The following is a 14,574-nucleotide window of genomic DNA, read 5'->3' on the forward strand; positions in this document are numbered from 1 at the left end:
AATATCTTATACAAAACCCATAAAATCCAATATCTAGAAATACAATTAACAAAAAATGTGGAAGAACATGTGGAAGAAAACTATAAAGCATCATTAGTGCACATTAATGGGAGCGTTCCTAAAGGAAAGCTGTAAGAATTTCAGGATTGAAACACTCGTTAATGAAAGAATGTCATTCCTCCCTACATTGCGCTACAGATTCATGGAATCCCACTGAAAATACAGAATTTTGTGAAAAGTGACAAATTCTTATATGAAAATTCATAAGACCAAGGATACTCAAGAAGAACAGTTAGAGGTCTTGTGCTGTAAGATAGTAAGATATATGTCTATAGTAATTAAGGGAGAAAGAAGCTTAAGAATAGACAAACAGTCCTGGCAATATAACATACAGTATGGTAACTATAGTTAATAACACTGTATTGTACATTTGAAAGTTGTTAAAAGAGTAGATCTTAAAAGTTCTCATCACAAGACGAAAAATTATAAATATGTGTGGTAATGGATAGTAACTAAAATTCATTGAGGTCATTATTTTGCAATGTAAAAATAATCATTATGTTGTATATTTAAGACTAACACAATGTTACATGTCCATTATCTCTCAATTTAAAAAATAGACAAACCAACAATGACTAGAAAAGAGTCTAGACTTAGGCATATTATGAACACTTGAGTTTCAACAAAAGTAACACTGCAGAGCAATGGAAAAAGGGTAGTCTTTTTATAACATGTGCTAAAGCTCATCAGATATTGACACGGGGAAAAAGTGAAATTTGAATGCTACCTTACGTCATACATACAAAGAATAATAATATCTAGGTGGATTTTTGATCTACGATTGGCAAACAATAAAATGAGTAGGAGATAATATAGAAAGAAGGCTCTGTTTATTAACTTAAGGTCAGACTTCTTAAATAAGATACAAGATGAACTAATTATAAAGGGAAATATATAAAATTAAGAATTTCAGTTCATCAAGACACCATTAATAGACAAGTCCTGGATTAGGTCAGTAAATCTGCAGCACATACAATTGACAATAAAATCATATCCAGATTTTTTTTTAATTCTATGAATGAATGAGGAAAAGACAATAATGGGAAAAATGACCACAGGACCTTAGCAAGCAGTCCAAAAAGAGGATAACCAAATGGCCAATAAACACACAAAGAAGGTGCTCATTCTAATTAATAATGAAGGAATGAAAGTTAACCTAAAATGAAATATCACCACAAATTTACCACAACAGCTAAAATTAAAACTACTGACCAGAAAATCAAGTGGAGGAGGAACAATGAAAGGGTGCATAAACTGCATGTGGGTAGACAAATTTGCATGGTTTGGGAAACTGTATGGCAGTACCTTTTATAGTTTATCATATAAATATCAAGATGAACTAACAACCCAACTCTCAGGTATATACCAAACAGAATTGCATGTGTTACGCATGAAGAGACATTTACAGGTGTGTCTACAGTACTGTTTTTAAGGGCATGAGTGGAAAACATCCGAACTATCCATTAACTGTAGAATGGATTCATATATTTTGCTATATACACATAATGGACTACTACAGCTATGCAACAGTAGATAAATCTCACATCATAATTTTGAGTAAAGAAGTTCATGGAAAACATGCATATTTTATTCAAATCATATTAAATTTAAAAATAATTTGAACTATGGTGTTTATGGATTTATGCTTAGATGGTTGAACTATCAGGAAAGATGTGGAAGTGTTTATCTTTTGTGGGAGCTGGGAGAGTGACCAAAAAGTAGGTTTTTTTGTTTTTTGTTTTTTGCAGGGGTAGCAATATCTATTTCTAGACCTCAGTGTTGGTTACATGAGGATTTTCTGTGTAATCAATCAAGATGCACATTTTTTCTGTACACTTACTTCTATGGATATTACTTTATTATTTTATTTTGCAATAAAAAAAGATTAGCACTAAAAAATTAATCAAAAGGGTGTGGGAGAGCAGATTCTGGAGGCAGTAAATCTAGTTAGACTACTGGAATCGTTTATGCTATAAGTATAAGCACTTAAGTAAAACTTATTTTAGTAGATAAATAAAAAGAAGGAGAGGTAAAAAAAGGTAAGACAATTATAAAATAAAAATACCACAAGATTAAGAAGAAGAGAAATCTAGTAGTACATAATTTTTTTTCTACCACACAGCATTAGTCTCAGTCTCTTCACTTATGCACTGGGAAAAAGTAATGTATGTGGCACATAATCACATGTATAAACAGAAATAAAACTATAAATAGCCAAACACAGGATTTGATAGGATTTAGGAATTCAATAAATGCCCCTTCTCTTCCTTCAATCTATTTCTCCCAATAAAATCATGTTACTAATGTGAAATTAAGAATTAACATTATGACTCCTTCTGTATATTAGAAACATGCTTAAAAACTGAAAATTATATGAAAAAAGGGGTAGGTTAATTTTGATCTGGGGAAATTTATTTTGATATGCACCCTCCAATTTAGATCAAATTAATGTTTTCATAGAAATCTCAATAAATTGAAAAGGGTAAAATTAAAACCAGGCTTTGCATGAGTAAAACTGAAGAATTTTAAAAGTACTTAATTCTAAGATGTTTCTGTATGGGTATCATTCAGCAACCTTGTCTTTGACCAGGCACCTATACCCCCTATTGTTTCTAATTTCCTCAAGTGACCCTTGCTGTATCAAGAATCATAAATACAGATACATCATGGACCAGATAGAACCCTTTCTCATCCCTATCCTCTGGGACATGAGGGCAGAAATTTTTTAAAAGAGGAATTTAGAATTTATAAGACTTTTCTTATTTAGAACAGGGTCTTCTGCTTGATTCCTTGGGACTCCAAAAAGCCAACAGGAACTACTTGAGGACACAAAGGAAAATGATCTAAGGAACTGTGTACTTCAGCTTGGCTCTTTTGTTCATTTTTATGAAAAGGGACGAAAGAGGATTCTTTAAACAAGTTGATTTGCCAGAGTAAATAGCCATTGTAAGAAAGTAGAATTTCTGGACAGAAGCCCTAGCCTTAAGCTTGCACAGCATCTCTTCTTTTCCATCTTCCTGGAAAAATAAGAGATGGGAGTCAGTTTGATGCATGGCAACAAAAATAGCAGATGTAAGAAAACAATCACCTATTTCGTATTTCCACAGACACACACATATGACAATTTGAATTTTAAAAACTTTAAGTAATTATTGAGACATAAAAATTAAAGAAATGTAGGCTTGCTGCACACTTGAAACTAATATAATATTATGTTAATTATAATTCAAAAATAAATACATAAAAGTATATGAGAATTATAAAAAGTTTTAAAATACACCAAAATTTTTTTCTTAATTACATTTCTTTTACTTCCCAGGATCCAACAGAAAAATATTACATCTTACCATTTTACAAGTTTACTGAGATTTAATAAATAATTATAGAAAAGCAAAACTAATGTAGGCTTGCAGTAATTTACCTGGTGAGTGTACATCTTTTAGGTTTTTTCTCTGACATGTTTTTAACAGCATCATTCCTCTAATTAGGGAGGATAAGAGGCATGATTTATGAATTGTGTCACCAGACAAAATGATGAATAAATATATTATTATAACTATGCAGTCTGGTAAGTTAACCACTAATCATGCATGATTATTTAAATTTAATTAAAATGTACTAAAATTAAAAATTCAAGTCTTCAGGAAGATTATTCATAGTTCCAATGCTCAGTATCTACATATGGCTAGTAGCTACTGAATTGGATAGTGGAGAATATTTCCATCATTACAGAAAGTTCTGTTTGCTTGGTGTCGATTTATATTCCACTCAAGTCAGACACCTTTGGTTAATTTAGACTCTAAAACTCTTTCTTTCATCAATAACAAGATTTGGATATTTTCTTAAAACAATTTAGATGTGTTGTATTATTTAGAGTGTGGTATAACTACTATGAACAAGTTAAAAATAACAGGGGTTCAAGCAAGGTGTAAATGTATATAACTCTCCTGAAAACAGTCCACATGGAAGCAATTCCAGCCCCTGCTAGTCTGCTGATTTGCCATCTTCAGTTTCTATCTCATATTCTGAGATGGCTGTTCCAACTACCACCACCATGTCCATATTCCAACAAACTGGAAACAGAGAAGGAAAAGGAAGAGCATGCTCCTTTTCTCTTAAACTCATAATTCTAAGTAGCAAACATCACTTCCTTTTACGTCTCATTGGCCAGGAAATAGTCCCTTGGCCACGTCTAATTACGAGAGTGCCTAGGAATGTAATCTTCAGCATGATGTCTGTGTCTAGCTATAATATGTATTCCATGGAAGATAGGAAGAATGGGTGTTGTTAATGCATCCAGCCATCTCTCCCATACATACCTAAATTTTATATTCTCTTACACATATAATTGAGTTTTCTTATTTCTCTCTATTTATAGATGTTCTGATAAAGATGATGTAAAATTTTACTGCAAACCTCCAGAACATTAAATAGGACATTTACGTTATTACCTGAATTCTGTAATAGAATTCAAATTATCAGTTGCAAGTTCCATATCCTCATAAGCAGTGAGTTACCCAGTAAACAGAAAATAGAAATTCACTCCCTATCTGCCAAACACTTAGTAAAAACAAAATGTTTATGTAACAACATCTTATGGCTGGCCAGCTTATTGATTTTTGATAAGCAGTGAAATCTAGTGTGTGCTGTCTCTTCACCTATGACTAAAAGCTGAGTATTTGAAATTGAAACCTATTCCTACTTAAATCATAAAACAGAATCCTATTATTATAGTTAATTTTTGCACAGAGAAGCACATACTAAGCATTAATTAAGAATTATTTTACATAGTATCTAATAAAAGACTCATTTAATAGAACAGGGTGTTGTGTATGTAAGTCACTCTTTTCCCTGCATTATAATATAATATAAATATAAATATTATTTAATATTTAAGTTAAATTAAATAGACTTTATGAGTATTTTATTGAAACAATAATTTCATGTAAATTCTTAATAATTGAGAAATCTCTATTAATTCAGCTCTTTTTATTCTTTTGAGATGGGTTATATGAGAAGAAAAATCAGATTTGTAGATTATTTCACTTTTTTGACAGTGAAATAGTAAATGGATCTTTATGATAAATAATATGGCTACACAACTCTCCAGTTGAGAACATAAGACTTCATTTGATGACCCTGAGCTTGTGATCTACATAGTGGTTGGCACCATAACAAACTCATGATGACAAAGTCAGGTTCAACATTGCTATCCATTCAAATAATGGGCACTTTATTAACAAAGATTGATAGGGTACTGAGTCATTTCCTAAAAATGTACATTCCACTTGGTCTGTTCATCATTTATGTGACATGGTACCAAGACTCCATAATATAATAATAGAACTTTTTTCCAAGGAACTATGGATTATTAAAAAAATAAATCTCAAGAGATGTCACAAAGACACCCACAGGTAAATATAATGTCATGGCTCCCTTGACATTTCATGTATGAAATATTTCTTCATTAAATAGTTCCTCATATCTACCCTTTCTTCACATATTTACCCTTTACTCTCAATTTTTTTTCCTGTTCTGTCAATCTCTCTCCTCACTTGAAGCATCTATGTCATAAACACAGGACCACAAAGCCAAGTTACTGGCTCCTAGAGACTCACAGATACAACCCAAAGGAGTGACCCCCTAAATAACTGCATACAGGATTAGGTATTTGAAAAATACTGAAAAATCAGGGGAACAGGAGACCAGAAGTTTAGGAACATAAAGTGACTGACTTTCCTGCAAATTTAAGCTGCAAATAACTATAAAATGATACTATTCTAGAAAAGGGAAACTGCCTGATACTTATACTGAATTTCATTTGACCCTCTTTAAATGTTTTACTTAATTCAACTATTATGAAGCCACAGTCTTTGACAATTACAGGAAAACACTTCCATTTTTCTACTTATATTTTATATAGTCATCCCAGCTATTGGCAAAAGAAACTACACAAGAGTAATACAACATAAATATTTCTTTTCACAGTCTGTCACAGTGGTTTGACTACTAATTAATAAAATAAGATTTGTGTAAATATAATGTTCTTTAGATGTCTTCTCTTTTTAAATTTTTTCGGTTTCTTATAGAGTAGAGATACTGAAATATCTCCCTCTCAGAAGTGAATAACTTTGTTCCATCACATTTATTAGATTTTCACATCAAGAAGTAATCTGAGAGGCTTTTTAAAATCTGTTTATTATGTTTTGGATCTCCCATCTGTACTGTATGGATTATTCACCTTTGAGAGCTTGGAGACCAACTTTTTGGTTTTTTGGCTATTGGATCACATCAAATTAGGACAAATCACTTATCACTATATTTTTTTAAACTATTATGGTTGGTTGTATTAAAATAATTTGAACACTTTTATTATTTGTGTACTTCTTATATTTAGATTCCCAGGCGAATGACCATAAGTTTTGTTGTCTTAGATGTTTTTTTATAAGCCCATCTCAATACAGGATATAATCACTTATGTCTGGATTATTGCAATATGCTCCTAAATTGTTCTTCCACCTCAGTCTAACTTTGGATCAATTGATACTACAGCCTACAAGCACTCCTTTAAGTAAATTACCATAAACAAACATGGTAGAACAAAAATCTAACCTTCATCAGCTCCACATTGCTAGCAAAGTAAAGTTCAATGCTCAGTTTGACAGTCAAGTCCCTATATCATCACATATCCCTGATGTCCATACTACCAACCACAACCATGATGCCTCAATCTATGTATCATCTCCAAAATAAGGAAAATAAATAAGCAGATAAATCCAATTTACTATATATATATAAATATATATAAAACAGTGAAATATATTTAAGGCACTCTCCTTGATCCAGCGCCATAAAAGAATAAAGTATATTTGGGAAACAGTAAATAATTCATGGCCACGAAAAAAAATTCAAACTGTTAAGAAAGTTCTTGTCATTTCAAAGGAGTTAGTTTTTATCCAATATGCAATGTGAAATCATTGAAGAATTTTAAGCAGAACAGTAACTCAATTAGATTTGTACTTTAGAAAACTATTCTTGACAGCATATGGGTGATTGATTGAATGGGGAGAGAGACTGGGGAAGTTAGTTTGGAAGTCCAAATGAAAGATGACGGTGGCCCAAAATAAGAAAATGGCACTGGAAGGGATTTCTTTGAGAACATGGTCTATTTCTTATTCCTTTCTCATGTCCTCAAAATCTAGCATAGTGCCTGTCACGTACCGATCCTCAATTTCAAAACGACTCTCTGGGAAAGATAAATGACTAGTATCAAGATGTGACAAAAATATAAATTACTATCACATCTTCTAGTTTATAAATTCATTTAACACAATGCTATTATAATGTCTCAAACGGCATTGTTATGAACAGTCTGTTAGTGGAGTCTTCACAGACCACATCCCTACCACAAGACTCTTCATTTTGGTTCCTTCATTTTTATAGCACAAATGCCTAGAAGAGGAAAAGTTAACCTTTCACTTTTCTAATGTTCTCTATTCTCATTTCAACCCCAAATAACAAGCTAAAACATTTCTATCAAAACTTGTCCCTATCTAATAATTTCAAACATGCTCAACATCCCTACCTAATATCACATATTTTGCTGTGAATAATTCTCTATTTAATTCTCTTTGTCAGTTGCTTAAGGGTAAGGACTTTCTTATTCCTTAACATTCTTAGAAATGTAAATGGCATAGCATCATAGGTGCTTTAAAATACTGTTGGTTGTTGAGTTCCTAAAATTTAAGCATATTTAATCAACTAATATTTTCTTATATTAAAATACAATTAGAGTTGGGGAAATCATGACTTTCATATTACTGTGATATGCAGGTGTCCTAGACTGCTTTGCAAAGTTGGAAATTTGCAGGTTTTATTGAATATCTAAGATGTCACATTCTACCACTGTAATGTGCACAAAGAAAGGAACTGTGGCTGTGACTGGCATAAGAAGATCTTAGCAGGATGAGGCAGTCAGCTCTGAAGAGGCTTTTCTCTGTAAAATCCTAGCAGTTACCAGTGTTATCAAGATAAAAACCATAGGGCATCATATAAAAAGATTACATTGATTCAATTTCACTGATAGAATTAATTCAGGATTGATTTTGCTCTCTTTACATCATACAATTTGTAATTTCATTTTAGATAATATTCATCCCAATTTTTTACCCTTTAGATTCAAAGTGATTTGTTAGAAGTGTTTATGACTTTAATAAACACACACAAAAAAGTGAATTGACTAACCCATATTTGGTCTCAGGAATGCTTGTGCATATATGTAGGTTGTGGCACAAGCCTCCGAATCCTTGATTAAGGCAAACTTCAGGGTAAGGTGAGGTTTTCAAAAAGGACAGGCTCACCAATCTGATACCACAGAAGTTCCGTATGTCTGGCTCTCAGTCTTACCCAGCACCTCACCATGGGAAGAGAAGAGGTGACAACAAAGTACATTGAATAAATGTTTATTGAACATCAATTATAAATTGGGCAACTGAACCCTGAACATATCAGCTGATCTGCCTCTGGGTGACGGCAGTTCACAAGAATCAGTACTGGCCCCTCTCAAATTCGAAAGTCTAGTCCAGACCACTTATGTTTTGGGGCTCACTTAGGTATATCTAGTTCCCCACTAAATATCTTTAGTTATCCAACTAAATAATTTAGTTGGCTCTTAGACCTTTATGTGTACAATTCTGAATTAACTAATTGTGTCCCTCCAACTTGGCACAGCGTTTACCTCTCAGCACAAGCCAGAAACAACAACTATGTAGCAACAACTAGCAGAATTACATGAACACACTTCAAATGAAAAATAACAAACAAAAAGTCTATAGGAATTCTGAACCCATTGGAACATTAATAATAATAATGGTTATAATACTAATGGCAATCACCACTGCACAGTGACTAAATGCTAAATACTATGCTAAGTTCTTACAATATTTATTTAATTTTCACGGTAACACAGAGGGGTAGCTACTGTAATCTTCATTTGAGTCAGTGAGGAAGTTGAGTCTGAAAGTTTATGAGGCAAAGCCAGAATTTGAATTATGATTCTCTCATATTTACAACCACAAAACATCTATTCTCATATTGAATTTCAATGAAACATCTGAGTTTATTTGAGTGAAGATATTGCCATAGGAAGTTTGCAGCATCTCAACAACTTTCATTTCAATGTATCCTTTTGTAATTACCAAAGCTGAAGTTTCTAATATTTAGCAAAAGGAAAGCTGAAAACTATGTTTCACCGTACCATGCATCAATATAATGAATCCATTAGTACAAAATACCTACCTATCATTACCTCAATTTGTGTACTCAATATATTATAAAGTTGTCATAGAACATTTTTAATTTCATGCTTTAATGTTATGATATTTAGGAATGATCATTTTCTTGGAACAAAGTTGCCACAGAGTACCCCATTAAATTATGAGCTATATTTAAGAGAATTTAAATTAAAAAGATTTTAGACACTGGGGCTCTTTCAAAATGTTTTCTATTCTTTTGAAAAAGATTATTGTTTAGGCAAAAGATTGTAAAATCTTTTTGTGTGACAGAATTTTCTACCCTCAAACTACAAGTCTTTATTAACATCATTGAAAACTGAAATGCTTTCTTCAAACTTAATATAAATTAACTGCTGAGAATTTAGTCCATTATTTTTGATAGACATACCACTAAATTGTGAAAATGGAATGCCTCTTAGTGGCACAGATCATGACATGGGGACAGCCCAAAGCAGTTACAAAAGAAGGAAGTCAAGAACGTTCTTCAAACAACATAAAACTTGGGAGGAAACTGCAGCAAAATCTCACTTTGGAAGAAGGCAATTTGCTCTATATTTACTGTTGCTATATTTTATAATAATATAAAGAGAAATCTCACCCACCCACATGATGGATGGCAGCCCACTGTCTTCATGCACAAATCCTCTCACCTCTCTCTCAGAAGCTCTCATCCCCTGAAGGTCTTTCGTTCTTTAGCTAGCAGATACTAGACATATTACAGAACCAACACATTTCACCTCAGCATATAGGCATTGAGCTAAAACTTCCAAGGAGCCAATTCAATTCAAGCATGACAAAGCAATTCTTACAAAATGATTGTTGAAATTTCAGCCTCTCTATGACAGCCAGGAAACAAAGAAACCTGGCTACAACCACAAATAAAGCTTTATAGAAGATTAATATTGTGAGGAGACAGGAGTGTCCCAGCCTTAGGAAGTTAAGATTTTTCAAACTAGAGGAATTTCTCTTCTGTGAAACCAAACAAACCAAGTGTGAAGTCTATGAATATGAATGTGAATGACAAAGATGGATTCTTTGTTCTCTCCATTCAATGACTTATCTAGACGATGACATTTATGCTGGGGTAGGGTGAGGGGATGTTATTAAGGAGTCAGCCGACCTGCTCTCTTCACCTTATAATAAGCACACAGCACATCTTCAGCTGTACTGTTTCACCCTTAGGTCTTAGCTCATACTGTTCCTCACTCTGCTGAAGTTCCCTTCATATATTCAGTCTGTACAGACCTCCAACGTCTCTTCCTTTTGCAATTACTGTTCATACTACGGGATTAATGATTTGCTCTAAACAGCCTTATTCTCTGGTAGCCTATAATACATAATTTAAGCATTTAGATAACTGAAAGATTTGTGGACATCTGGAACATCCTGAAGTCTAAAGAAATGTCACATAAAGACAGCGAAATGAATTTAAACACACACGTGCATGCACGCACAAACACACACACACACACACACACACACACACACACACAATTTTCCATTTGGAATTTGAATTCAAATTTAAACAATTCTGTTTCTGTGGTCTTGTCCTAGGATATCTAAACAAAAATGACTCAAATTACTATTCCCTCAGTGGTGGGAAACATATCACCCTCATTCATATCCAGACCAATATTACAAGGGAATACTAGGTATGTTATAATTTTTAAAAACTGAATTTGTCATTTCCTGCTTAAATTGAATTATTGATCTCTATCATACCTCATCTCATATACATGTGGGTTTCTCTGCCCCTTGGTGATTGAAATGGAAAACAAAGCAACTTATTCTTTTATGTCACCAATATCTACATCTAGATCTAAATAGATATTTCTTTAAATACTATAATTTAAAAATAGAATACTTTTAAACTAATTTCAAAATGATTACTTCTATGAAGTAAAATGTGAAAATCTTTTTTCCCTTACCTGATTCATTCTCCAACAAACTATATGTGTGTGTATGTATGTATGTATGTATGTGTATGTATTGAATGAACTAGACATTGTAGCAAAAAAATTCTGTTTTTCCTCAACTCAGAACTGACACAGACTAGAGAAACTGCAGTGGGGAGATAGAAGTGATCTCTTTGCTTCTATTTTCTTGTTTTCTTCTCTTTTTTCTCTCTTTCTTTTTTTCTTTTCTTTCCTGTCAGTTTGGGATGCCATAACAAAAATATCATAGACTAGGTAGCTTATAAACAACAGAAATTAATTTCTCACAGTCCAAGAGGCTGGAAGTCCAAGATCAAAGTGCCATCATGCCCAGTTGATGATCTTTTTCTGGGTTGCAGACTTCTTGTTGTGTCTTCACACGGTGGAAGTGTTAGGGATAGTGAGACCGCTTAAATTAGGAAGCCCACCAAAGTGTGCGTTTTTGCCACGTGTTGTGAAAGAATTCATGCAGCAGAGGCACAAGGACAAGTGAATGACCGCTTTATTGCTCAGAAGGGGAAATGGAAGGAAAGTACTCAAGCAGGGAGAAGGAAAGAAAGGTGCTTCAGCAGGGAAAGAAAGAGCTCAAGCGGGAAGCACTCAGCCAAACAGCCGGCAGAGACAGCTCCAGCCCTGGGTTGAGCCATGTGGACTTTTACGGGAGGCTTCTGCCATCATGTCCTCCTTCCAGGTGTGATGGAGCCAATCAGTCCTTGTTCAAGGTTTTCAGTCCTCCGTGTATAGGCGTTTCTGATTGTTGTCATAGCAACCATGAACTGTCTTGGCACTGGTGGGCATGTCATTTAGCATGCTAATACATTACAGTGAGTATATAATGAGGCTCAAGTTTTACTGGAAGTCAAATCCTCCTCCATCTTGCACTCCATGGGTTCTAACCAGTTCTTGTTTCTTCTCTGAGCTGCCTCTTCAGACTTTTAAAGTAATTGGTTTCTAGCCGAGGGAAGGACAGGGGTATGATCTTGGGGGCAACAGCCTCGGTAACAAAAAGGAAAGTTGCTTTTAATCAGAATGCCTGCAATCTGGTGGACCCAGCATCCCGCCGCCAAAAGTACAAAAAAACTCCAAAGATTCTGTTCAGCCATGAATGTTTTAAAGGGAAATAAAGGAATAATCTCAGCTAATCACTGAGATCATTGAGATAGGTGGTCAGAGTTCTTGCCATCCCCCAATGCCTGCAGGCTTGTTCTAATCAACTGCTTGAGCCTGCTCTTCTATGACTCAGGGTGGCCTGGGAGACTTCAGCTTTTCTGTAAACAAGAGGCAAGGGGCTGGGGGGGAGGCAGCCTATAGGGTCCTGTTCCCTTTTAGAAGGGGCAAGGGACCTTTCTAGGGCCTCTTTAATAAGGACACTAATCCCATTTTTTAATTTACACCCTCCCAAAGGCCCTACCTCCAAATAGCATCCCATTGGGGATTAGGTTTTAACAGATGAATTTGTAGTGGGAACACAAACATTCTGACTGAAACTTGAGCAGGACTCTGTGGGGGCTCTCCCGGGTACAAATCCTTTCCATGTCCCAGTTTCTTGTTTGTAGGAAATAGGGTTCATTCAGCCTCCTTGACCTTCCCGGAGTTCCAAAGGGCAGTTTCAAACAGTTGCTAATCAGGGAAGGGAAGGAATACAGAAACAAAGGAGGGGCAGTCAAGAAACAATAGTGCACTGTTAAAGCCAAGTCCTGGCTCCTCCTCAAGGAATATACACAACAATACCTTTGAGCTCTTCTGCAGGAACTAAGGCCCCCGCCCAGGTGGAGGATGGTAACTTCAGGCTGAGCATAAGATTCCTGCAACACTGCCTTGTTGCCTCACTGACAACCAATCAGAAGAACCTCTGCACACAGTGAAAGATAATGAGGACTCTGACCCCCTCCCCAAATGATTCTCCCTTTAAAAACTTTCATGGTCGAGCAGAATCCTGGTAGTTGGTTTTTGGACATGTGTCTGCCTTCTCCCCAGGTTGCTGGCCTCCTGAATAAAGCAATCTTCCCCTTCCAAACAATACCTATCTTTGGAGTATTAAGCAGCCAATTTGAGTTTGGTAACAATATCATACCACTTTCTTTTGTTTGTTTTGTTCTTGTTTTCTTTTGTTATAATTGTCCCTGTTGCTCTATCTTCTGCCCTGCTTCTGTTTCTGCCTCTTCCTTGCTCAGATTAGGCAGGGAGGAGGGAAAGCAGGACACATACATGGGTTACTTAACATTGCAAGTATCACTTGAGGTCAATAGCTATATTAGAATTTCTGCTGTAACAAACTGCCACAGGTTTTTTGTTTTTTTTTTTTTTTTTTTTTTTTTTTGCTAAAACAAAATAGACATATTATCTTACAGCTCTGGAAGTCAGAAATTCAAAATATACCTTATAGACTAAAAGCAAGGTGTCAGTAGGGCTGCATTCTTTCTGGAGGCTCTAGTGGAGAATCCATTTCCTTGCCTTTTCCGGCTTCTAGAGGCTGCCTGCATTTTTTGTCGTGTGGCCCCTTTTTCCATCTTGAAAGCACATCATTCCAGCTGCTGCTTCCACTGTCACATCATCTTCTCTCACTCTGACACTCCTGCGGGTCTCTCATAAGGACCCAAGTGATTTCTCCAGGGTTATCTCCCCATTCAAGATCCTTTAGTTAAACACATCTGTAAAGTCACTTTTGTCATGGAAATTTCCAGAGTTTAGGACAGTCATCTTTTGGGGAGGCAAGTATTATTTTGCCTATCACAGCAGCCGCCCTGGAAAACTTTTACAGGTTCTTCAGTCAAGCAAAGGAATTGATGTTTCCCCAAATCCAGGGGACACTGGTCACATTCTCCCCAGAACTCTCTGGATCATCATATTCCCATGGCAGTAAAACATTCCAGAGAGCCCCCTCACTTTTAATTTATGTGTAGGAGAAGTCTTTGCTTATTCCCTAAAGATGGAGGGGATTGTGCACAACACTTCTGTTTAAGACAAAAAATATTTATTTATAGACATTGCCTTCCTAAATGCGTCTTGAGTTTTTCAACTCTGTATAGTCTGCATTGGAATGGGCCAAAGTTCGCAAGTCTTGTTATACTATCTCTTTTTAAGCCCTGTTATCTAACCACTTGCTTTAGGATGTTTGGAACCTTATCAGTCACGGACTTCAGTGTGGAGCTCTTAGCCTGAACCTAAACCCCAAAAGAAGGAGAAATATAAATTAAATTTCATGTTGTATATAAGTATAAATTTAATTCATCATTAATTATCTAAGCAATATATTAACAAGTTTTACTTTTAAGACCTGGACTAAA

At 34.9% G+C, this 14,574-nt stretch overlaps 1 long non-coding RNA gene across 1 annotated transcript in view; it reads right to left on the reverse strand.

Annotated features, from left to right (window-relative positions):
- Positions 1 to 556: 556 nt before the first annotated feature.
- LOC116665023 overlaps positions 557 to 14,574 on the reverse strand; it is a 165,240-nt gene continuing 151,222 nt past the window's right edge. Inside the window, exon 3 of the long non-coding RNA XR_004321604.1 lies at positions 557 to 3,077. This is a non-coding gene — a long non-coding RNA (uncharacterized LOC116665023). The remainder of the gene's footprint in view (positions 3,078 to 14,574) is intronic.

This window comes from Camelus ferus, chromosome 7, assembly GCF_009834535.1.
Source record: "Camelus ferus isolate YT-003-E chromosome 7, BCGSAC_Cfer_1.0, whole genome shotgun sequence".
Lineage (NCBI taxonomy): Eukaryota > Metazoa > Chordata > Mammalia > Artiodactyla > Camelidae > Camelus > Camelus ferus.